Source organism: Antechinus flavipes, chromosome 4 (genome assembly GCF_016432865.1).
Source record: "Antechinus flavipes isolate AdamAnt ecotype Samford, QLD, Australia chromosome 4, AdamAnt_v2, whole genome shotgun sequence".
NCBI classification, from domain to species: domain Eukaryota; kingdom Metazoa; phylum Chordata; class Mammalia; order Dasyuromorphia; family Dasyuridae; genus Antechinus; species Antechinus flavipes.
Genome location: NC_067401.1, coordinates 17,851,699 through 17,862,785, shown reverse-complemented (window position 1 = coordinate 17,862,785; position 11,087 = coordinate 17,851,699).

Below are 11,087 nucleotides of genomic sequence, written 5' to 3'. Positions count from 1 at the left end.
GTCCGTGCCCAGGATGGGACGCTGCCCTCGCAGCCCTTTCCAGGAGCCACAGTTTTAGGGCTTGGGAAGGACCAGCGGGCACTGAAGCCAGCCCCTCACTTTGCAGACAGAAAAGGAGGGGGGAGGAAATGATGAGCAGCCTGGGAATGGGATAAAAGGCTCCCGATGCCAAGTGCAGCATTTCCCCTTCTCTCTGCTGCTCCCCTCCCCCCTTCCATCTTCGGCTTCCATGTGCAGCTGCGTGTGGGACTCGTGGGTCCCGTCTCTCTAGCCTAGAGACCAGGAATGGGGTCTTCAGCTCCTCCGTCCTGGCGCGGGGCTTCAAATGATGCTCAGGAAGGGCCCTGGGAAGGAAGGCTTCCGCCCTTCCTGCTCGTCTCTCAGAACACTCAGACCCGCGCTGAAGGAGGCCCAGCTCTGGGCCAGGGGGAGCCTGCGAGCTCTTGCCCACCCCCACCCCCACCCCCAACACGTGGCCGGAGAGATCTGGTTCGGAAAAGCGCTGCAGGGGATGTTTTATGGCTCAGGCCAATGGGCACTAATTGAATCAATTTTCTTGTCTGAGGCTGGCTAAGCCATTTGGAGAACAAGTGTGTGTGTGTGTGTGTTGTGTGTGTGTGTGTGTGTGCATTAGAGTATGTGAGTGGGTGTATTTGTGTGTGTACAAGTGTGTCTATGAGAAAATGTGTGTGTGAGTGTGCGGGAGTCTGTGCGTGGGTGTGTTGGGGGGGTATGCATTAAGCAGAGCTCGGGGAGAGCCCTTCACTTGGATTGGAAGGTGCACAGGAGAGCCTGAAGACTTGGGGTCAGACAGTCTCCAAAGTCCCTTTCAGCTCTTGACCTTCTACCGCTCTATTGTTCTATCCCTGGCACTGCCTATGTACTCCCTAGGGGTCACTCCCCAGCCCCAGTTTCCACTCCTGTAAAAGCAAAGGCTGATCTCACTTGTTCATGGCTCTAACATGTGATTGTAACAACATATTGAACCTTGTGCTTTGATGTGCTTTGGCCCCATGGGGGATGGGACAGCGATTCCCCTCATGAAGGGGTGATGCATCCAAGACAATTGGTCACTGAGCCATGAAAAACACCCTGCTCAATAGACCTTAAAAGGAGGGAGTGCCCTCTGACCTTTTTATCTTCCTTTCTCATGAATTCTCTCTGGGGCTTTCCAAGGGGTGAAGGGTGAAGGGGAGGGGAGAGCCTCCACCCCTTGACCCCTTCACTAATGGTAGCAAATGTCTGTAGTGTCAGGTGAATTGGAGCTATCCCTTCTGCTTTGTGGTTCTCTCCCTGAGCCTGTGATCAAAAGTTCATCCTGAGAGGGATGTCTGGGAACTTGGGATCTCTCAAATCCCTCAATCCCACTTTCATTGCAGAAGGTCCTCCTTGTAGCCAATAGGATGATTTTTTAAAAAGTGCTTTATTTTTCCAAATAGATGCAAAGAGAGTTTTCAGCATTCACCTCTGCAAAATCTTGTGTTCTAATTTTTTTTTTCTCCCTCTCTTCTTCCTTCCCTAAGACACCAAGTAATCCAAAATAGGTTAAACATGTGCAGTCCTTCTAAATGTATTTCCTTATGCATCACGCTTCACAAGAAAAATCAGATCAAAAGAAAAAAAAATGAAAAAGAAAAAAAAAAAAGCAAGCAAACGACCAATAACCAAAAAAGGTGAAAATACTATGCTTTGATCTTCAGTTTCCATAGCTCTCTGGATGGGGATGAAACTTTCCATCATAAATCTATTGGAATCGCCTTGATCACCTCATTGTTGAAAAGAACCAAGTCTGTTACAGTTGTACATCACATAAGCTCTTGGTTCTGCTCATTTCACTTAGCATAGGTTTGCTTTCAGGGAAGAGGATGACCCCAGACTGAAGATGGATCTAAACCCTGATCCGGCTAGAACTTGAGGGTTCTGTTTGTTCAAGGCAGAACCAACATGAAGGTAGAATGATTATTTAACATTTTTTTCTAAATGTTCCATGTTTTGACAATTTTCCAAGAAGAAATTAAAGCTTGTTTTAGTCATATGAAAACATGCTCTAAATCACTATTGATTAGAGAAATGCAAATTAAGATAACTAAGCTTCTACTTTACACCTCTCAGATTGGCTGATGATCATAAAAGAGAAATGCTGGAAGGAAGGGATGTTGGAAAACTGGGACACCGATACATTGTTGGTGAAATTGTGAACTGATTTAACCATTCTGGAGAGCGATTTGGAATTATGTACAAAGGGTTATCTAACTCTGCATATCCTTTGGTCCAGCAGTGTGTCTACTGAGTATCCCATAGAGATCATAAAAAGGGAAAAGGACCTATGGGTGCAAAAATGTTTGCAGCAGCCCTTTTTGTAGTGGTGAGGGATTGGAACCTGAGTAGATGCCCGTCACTTGGGGAATGGCTGACTAAGTTCTGGTATATGAATGTGATGGAATATTATTCTGTAAGAAACGATCAGCAGGATGATTTCAGAAAGGCCTGGAGAGACTTACAGGAACTGGCTAAGTGAAGCGAGTAGAACCTGGAGAACATCGTACACAGTAATAATAAGATTATGTGATGATCAATTGTGATGGACGTGGCTCAGGGGAATTCCAATAATGGAGAGAGCCATCTGCATCCAGAGAGACCATGGAGATTGAATGTAGATCACAACATAGTATTTTCACCTTTTTTGTTTTTGTGGCTCGCTTACTTGTCTTTTTTCTCTCATTTGTCCCCCTTTTGATCTGATTTTTTCTTATGCAACATGATAAATGTGAAAATATATTTAGAAAAATGTGTTTAATCTATATTGGATTACTTAGGGGAGTAGAGGAAAGGAGGGAGAAAAATTCGGAACACAAGGTTTTGCAAAGGTGAATGTTGAAACTATCTTTGTATGTATTTTGGAAAAAAAAAAACACCTATTATTTAAAAAAAGTTCCATGTTTTAATGTGTTAATTATCAACCAGCCGAGAGTTTATAACAGGTTTATATAATGTTTATGTAGGTCATTATATTAGCTTTTAAGACTTTTAAAAAATACTATGTCTTAGATATTTTAATTGTTTCTTTCATTAAATAAATAGTTGTCCTATATCTAATCTACATTATACATTGAGTGCTTTTCTACTTCCCTTTGAGGAGACCCTAAACTTGAGTTAGACTTTAGTTTTAAATGGTTTTCTCTTTGGACTTTGGGGTGGAGAGTAAATAATCAGAGAAAATGAGAGGACATGATTTTCTTTAAGGAGTCAAACTTCCCCAGAACTGAGCATGGTCTGTGTGAGCTCGGTGATTGGTGTATCTTAGTGGGAGATGGCAAGGCCTCGATCCTGCCAGGGCCTGTTAGAGTACTGTGATTGAGGTCACAAGCTGGCTAGCTCATCCCTCTTGCTAAGGAGCTTGCCTTGATGAGAATGCAGAAAATGCATCAAAACGTGGTGGTGGCTGTTAGCGTTTACTGATATTCCTTCAACTTTGTAGGAGCTAGCTAGTACCTAGTTAGTGTGAATAATGAGTTAAGGTAGGAAGTAGCAGTCCAAAGAATCGGGAACAAAATAGATGCTCATCGACTAACAGGAAGAATTAAATTGTGCTACATGAATGGGATGGAATATGATGGGATGGCAATGAATATGATGGATATAGAGAAATACGGACAGATTTACATGAACTGAAGATGCTAAGTAAGCAGAACCAGGGAAATCGTGCTCTTCAGTTATGTTCGACTCTTCGTGATCCCATTTGGGTTTTTCTTGGCAGAGATGCCAGAGTAGTTTGCCATTTCCTTCTCCAGCTCATTTGACAGATGAGGAAACTGAGACAGACAAGATAAAGTGACTCGGCCAGGGTTACACAGTTAGTAAATGTCGGATGCCAGAATTTTCCTGGCTCCAGACTTGATGCTCTATTCACTGTGCCACCAGGAAAATGGCATATGCAATAATGAAAATCGAGAAAAAAAACATCACAACGCCACAAAATGACTTAAGGATGAATTGTGAAAAATTACACAGAACAAGAAGAGAGATGAGAAGATTCCTCCCTCCTTCCTTTGCAAAGGTGGGAGTTCTATAGGTGTAGAACACTGAATGCATCATCAAACATTTTGGTTCTATTGGTTAATTTTGCTGATTTTTTTTCTCATTTTCTTTAAAAAAAAAGTTTATTATATGGAATGGCTTAGAGTGGGGAAGAGGAAAAGAGAGAGAGAGAAAAAATGTAAAAAACAAAAGATCTCAATGAAAATTTCCTAAAAATTAAAAAAAAAAAAAAAAAGAAAATCAATGATAGAAAACTACCTCACTCCATCAGATGGTAGCTGAGAGAGAATGGCGGTGAGAGGGGTGTTTCAGTGTGGAACTCCAGTTTCCTTTGGTATAGGTTGAAAAGTAGGCTCATGTGAGAGAATGTGGCTCCAATTGACTTTCCAAAACACCCTCCTTGGCCAGCAAACCCTTCTATGTGTCCACTTCCCTTATTAGAATGTACGCTCTGTGAGGGCGGGAGCTGCCTTCACTTTTATATTCCTGTAACATGCCATCTGTGGCTCAGGGCATGTAATGGGCTAAAGCTCGAGTTGATGCACTGAGGTCCCAAGCACGTGAGGCTAAATAGCAATTGGACCATACTCTATTAATATATGCTTGGAGAAAGAATGGCCCCGCCCACTCTCTGTGCAAGTTTTGATGTGTTGTATAGGAGATGACATAGAGATGATTTGGTGGATGGAATGAGAGAGGTAGAGGCACTGCTGGCTGAAGTTGTGTCGTGACTGCTCTAACTTCGTATTGCCATTTTTCCCTTCACCTCCACAAAGAATAAAGATCAAGGATTTTCCCTTATTCTGATTCTGGCTGATTTTAAAATACGCGGTCATCACATTTGGCGCCCAATGTGGAACCAAGGACCCTATTTTCACTGAAGAAGTCTCTGGTGACCAGGAAATTAGGTAAATATTTTAATAGACAAACAGGGAACTTACTTTGTTAAGGGCTAAACTAGTAACTTTTTCTGGCTGAAATGGGCAGATATTGGGAAAAGATTCTCCTCCATCCCCCACCCCACCCCCACCCTGAAGTGGTGCTATAGAAAGCATGCTTAAATTGATAGAAGGACAAGGCTTATAACTTGGGAACAGATAGCTAGACTCCTGGGTACATTAAAATGCATCTCCCCTTGGTTCTTAGAGGAAGAGCAAATCTCTCCAGATAATTGGAGATTATCAGGACAACAGTCTCTGAATATTACAACGAAAAAGGTCCTTGTTCAATTTCCATGGAAGCATTCTATATATTCCATATAATATAGTTGGCCTTAAAGAATCCTGCAAGTTATAGAAAAAAGAAAACTTCTAGGAACAGCCAGATGAGGAAGTGTGGGGAAAATGAGAAAGACAATGAACAGATTAATGACCATATCCCCACAGGGTATGGAAATTTAAGTGAGGCTCAGCTTCAATACAGCCTACTGAGCAGATAATTGACTCTACTCCATCAACTCCACCTTCCGGGATGGAGGGAGGAGAGGTAGTGGGAGGTAGGGGGGCAGTGACACCACCAGCACTCTCCCCCAGCATCCAACCGCTCCTATGAGTAGATTGCAAAAGGCACTACTTAAAGCTGTGGAAGAAGGGGAAGATGTAACTGAGTAACATTTTTCCTGTGATCTAACAGTTTAACTCTTCAGGTCAAGAAAGTAGAAAATATACTCCTTCTGATATAGAAATTCTCAAAGACCCAAAAAAGGCTTGCACTCTTTATGGGGCTACATTAGGTTATGTTAAGATGCTATTGCAGAATTTGGCTTTTGAAATCTTAACCCCTAGGGACTGGAAATTATAGCAAGGTATGCCTAGAACCTAGACAAAACTTGTTGTGGCTTTCTGAATATAGTGAGCTCTGTAGCATACAAGCTCAAGAAAAAAGTCAAAGTGGAGTTCATACTCCAATCACCTGTGACCTGCTAACAGGTGTAGGTTCCTATGCAGACATCACAGTACAGATTAATTATTCTATAGCAGCATATGAGCAAATTGCTGCTAATGCTACCAAAGCATGGGCTTCTCTTCACAATAAAGATGACAAGGGTGAGGCCTTCACAAAAATAACACATGGGCCAAATGAACCCTTTGCTGACTTTGTGGGACATTTGCAGGCAGCTATCACAAGAACTAATGGGGAAAATGCAGTAACAGACATTTTGATAAGGCAACTTGCTAAGAAAAATGCTAACGAGGTTTGTAGAAGAATTATATTAGGACTGCGCAAGGATGCTCCTTTAGAGGAGCTTATAAGATGCACAAATACCTTTTATAGCCAGGCTATGATGCAGATTTCCCAAGATCCCAACATGGGAAGACAGGGTCCCTTCTGGCAAGGGACTTCCAGAGAGACTCGTCAATGCTTTCAATGTGGTAAAGTAGGGCATCTGAAAGCTCAATGTTGGCATTGAGACAGAATGAGAAAACAGGGTGGGAGAACAAGACCCAAAACCCCATGTCCAAAATGCAACAGAGGCTTCCATTGGGCCTCAGAATGTAGACTGATTCAGGGAAACAGGATGAGGGGCCCAGCCCCAGGGCCCAAGACAAAAAAATACTTGGGGCATGATGGCAGCTGATGGTGCACCTGGAGAGTGCCTAGAAGTCTGAACCCAGACATGACCAATCAGCCAGGAAGCCATCTGATGGGAGAAAGGGATTACAATTGGGGAGAGTAGAGTTGTATGCAGCTGGGACAACTGAGTTACCCCCTAGAGAAGTGAAATCTGTTTCTCTCCAGCCTATGGATCCCTTGCCTCCAGGCACAGTAGGCTTGACCATTTCACCTCCTTTTTGTACGTATAAAACAGTGTCCATCCACACACTGATGTGGGAAACTGGGGAATGTGTAGATAATATCCCAGTCACTAGTACAGGCAGACAGTGTGTGACTTATCACCCCAGAGTAGTAGCATCAGGTTTACTGATACAGACTCCTAATAAGCAACCTGGTAATAGTCGCCAAGATTCTGACTCCAAGCCACAAAATCCAGGAATATTCTGGACAGCAGCTGTGGCAGCTGACTGACCTATGCTCACGATCTATATAAATGGCATACCATTGGAAGGATTGGTATTCACAGGTACAGATTGTACAGTCATTAGAGGTGCCAACTGGCCCAGTCACTGGCCAAAGATTAAGGCAGACACCTACATGTCTGGCGTAGGAGGATCAATAGCAGCTGAAGTTAGTGCTGCCCCTATGAGATGGACTTTTGAAGGCAAAACAGGAGTTTTTACTCCTTTTATAGTTGAAAAAATCCCCATCAATCTGTGGGGAAGAGACGGTTTACAACAATTAGGGTTAAAAATGAGTACTTCGGTTTTTTAGGCAGGGCTGCTGTTGAAGGCCTGCCAACACTTTCCCTTGTTCCTATTCAATGGAAAACTGATACACTAGTGTGGATAGAAAGTGGCCCTTAGGTAGTGATAAAATTCGGGCCTTATTAGATATAGTACAGGAGCAACTTGACCAAGGACACTTACAATCTTCTCTAAGCCCTTGGAATTTCCCAGTATTTGTTGTAAGAAAGAAATCTGGAAAATGGAGGATGTTGACTGACTTAAGAAAAGTAAATGAACAGATGGAAACTATGGAAACTCTTCAGCCTGGGCTTCCATCTCCTACTCAATTGCCTAGAGAATGGCCTCTTTGGGTTATAGACATTAAGGATTGTTTCTATTCTATCCCTCTGGATAAGGAGGCTACGAAAAGATTTGCCTTTTCAGTGCCCAGTGTTAACTTAGCTGAGCCTTATAAAAGATATGAATGGACAGTTTTGCTACAGGGAATGAAAAATAGCTTGCCTTCCTTTCCACGCTCCTACACTGCCTCCAGGGAATAACTCTTGTGGTTTGAGATCCAATGAAATTTGGCAAATGGATGTGACCCATTATAAATCTTTTGGTCGTCTGTCTATTATCCATGGGTTGGTAGACACCTTTTCAGGATTCACTTTTGTAATACCAGCAGCAAAAGAGACAGCCCCAGGGGTCCTCATACAAGCATTTGCAATTATGGGTGTGCCACAAGTCATAACACCAGACAATGGACCTGCACATACTTCTAAACATTTTGCACACTTTTGTGCACAGTATAAGATTTTACACACTGCTGGAATACCCTTTAATCCTCAAGGACAGGCAATAGTAGAGAGGAAAAACAGAGACATTAAAATACTCCCCCAAAAACAAAAGAAAGGGGGTGCCACAGGTAATCCTAGAGAACTACTAAATCTAGCCCTTTATATTATTAACTTCTTGATTTTTGATAAAGATGCACTGGCTCCGGCAGACAGGTTTTGTAACCCACCGGAAGGGCAGTGTCCAGTGCGAGCAGCTCCACTATCTTTAGATAATCGCCAGATGATGTGGAGAGACCCAAAAAGTGGTGAATGGAAGGGACCAGATAGACTAACTGCTCGGGGGAGAGGGTTTGCTTGTATCTCTACAGGTGGAGAAGGAATCAATGGGTGCCAACGAGCCATATTTGCCTTGTCCTCACAGAGAAATGGAGCAGACCCTTGAAATGAAGGAGAAGACCCAAGAAACATCACATGGTTCTGTTGCTGACTGTGCCCACCACTGAAAGAGCATGGCAGTTATGGCGTTTGACTCATGGACATCGAAAATTGTTGGACTTCAAAACCCTCAGGAATCATTGGATTCTTTGAGACATGATAAGATTGTTGTAAGACTTGAAAACTCTCAGGAATCATTGGATTCTCTGAGACATAAGATTATTGTAGGACTTGAAAACCCTCAGGAATCATTGGATTTCTGAGAAATGATAAGATTGTTGTAGGACTTGAAAACCCTCAGGAATCACTGGATTCTCTAAGACATAAGATTGTTGTAGGACTTGAAAACTCTCAGGAATCATTGGATTTCTGAGAAATGATAAGATTGTTGTAGGACTTCAAAACTCTCAGGAATCATTGGATTCTCCAAGACATAAGATTGTTGTAGGACTTGAAAGCCCTCAGGAATCATTGGATTTCTGAGAAATGATAAGACTGTTGCAGGACTTCAAAATCTGCTGGAATCATTGGATTCACTAACACATAAAAAGACTGTTGCAGGACTTCAAAAACTTGGGGGGATTATTGGATTCCCTGACATGTGAAACAATGGACAATAGATTGGTTTTGGACTATCTCTTGGCTGCTGAAAAAGGTGTATGTGCGACTTGTTTACATACCCTCCTTCTAGGACTTCTGAAAATCTTTTACAATATCATGCTAATTCATATTGTTTGTTATACCATTACTTGTACACGCAAACATGAATTGTTTGTCACACCACATTGAGCCTGCACTGACTGTAGGGAGAGTCATAACTAATAGCCTGTGCGTTATTGCTATGTGCTTGTGTAATACCTCCCATCCTGATGGGTTTGTGCATACCTGTTTCTAATAAGATCCTTCAGCCCAGAATCCCACTAGCAATCCCCACTTCCCTTTGGTGCTTTTCATCTCCCTTTCTGAGATATCGGGGTAGGGGGGTGGGCCTAATCACCTCCTTTTTGGTGCTTTCACCTCCTTTCCTGAGAAGTCAGGGAGGGTGTGATGACCTCCCCTTGGGGGCTCTCACCTCCCTGAGAGGTCAGGGATGGTGTGACCGCCTGCATTCTAAAACAAAAGAAAGCGGGAGATGTAATGGGCTGAAGCTCTTGAGTTGTTTCACTGAGGTCCCAAGCATGTGAAGCTAAATAGCAATTGGACCATACTTTATTAATATATATATGCTTGGAGAAAGAATGGCCTTGCCCACTCTCAGTGCAAGCTGGATGTGTTGTATAGGAGATTGCTTAGACGATTTGGTAGGTGGAGTGAGAGAAGCAGAGGCACTGAGGGCCAGATTCGTGTCATGACTGTTCTCACTTTGTGTGGCCATTTTCCCCTTCATCTCCACAAAGAATAAAGATCAAGGATTTTCCTTTATTCTGACTCTGGCTGATTTTAAAATACACGGTTATCACAAGGGTATATGTTAAATTGTGTTCCTATTTCTTAGCTCAGTATCTGTCTCATCATCGGGGTTTCATATTTTCCTGTATCTGTTCATTTTTATTCATCTGTTTATATAGTGTCAGGGGATCTAGAGTAGGGGTTTCTATCTCAATTTCATGGGAACTTGGGTGGAAAAATGACATTTTTATTTTCATTAATCCATTGAAATTTAATATTTCCTTCCATTCAGAACAGACACGGAATCTTGACTGAGGTCCAGGGGCTTCACCAAGGGCTTCATGAGACACAAAGGCACCAAAAGCATGTGAGGTGTGCTAGCTTTCATGAAAGGATCGTGGATCTAGCACCAGAGGAAACTTCAAGCTCAGTTAGCCAATTCCCCTCTTTTGAAAAAAAGAAGGAATCTGAGACCTGGTGAGATGGTGTGACTTTGTCCACATTTTTGTTATTCAGTCATTTCATTTATATCTGACTTTTTATGACCCCATTTGGGGTTTTCTTGGCAGGGATACTGGAATGGTTTGCCACTTCCTTCTCCAACTCATTTTACAGATGAGGAAACTGAGGCAAATAGGGGTCAGTGACTTGGCTAGGGTCATCCAGCTGGTAAGTAGCTGAGGTCAAACTTGAACTCAGGAGGATGAATTTTCCTGACATAGCATGAGGGGGGAGTTTGCACCTCGTTCCTCTGAGACTACATAGACATGGACAAGAGAAGCAGAGATGAAGAAGCTGGGGCAGGGTCACGGGATGGATCCACATGGATCTCACAGACCCATGGAAGGACGTGTTCCTCCCCTACTCCCCCATCTCCTTCCTCCTCATGTTCACCAGTAGGTGGGAGAAGCCTTGGGAAGATCCAAAGGCAGGATTACCTGTCACGGGCAATATCCTCCTAACTCCCCGGTCTGCGGAAGGCAGTAACCAGGTGTCTCAGTGGAGGGAATGCTGGACCTGGACAAAAAGATCCGAGTGCGAATCCTGATTCAGATGTGACTCTGGAGAGAATCACAAGCTCTCTCAGCCTCGGTTTACTCACCTCAAGAAGAGGGATAATAACAAAGATTGTTGTGAGGAT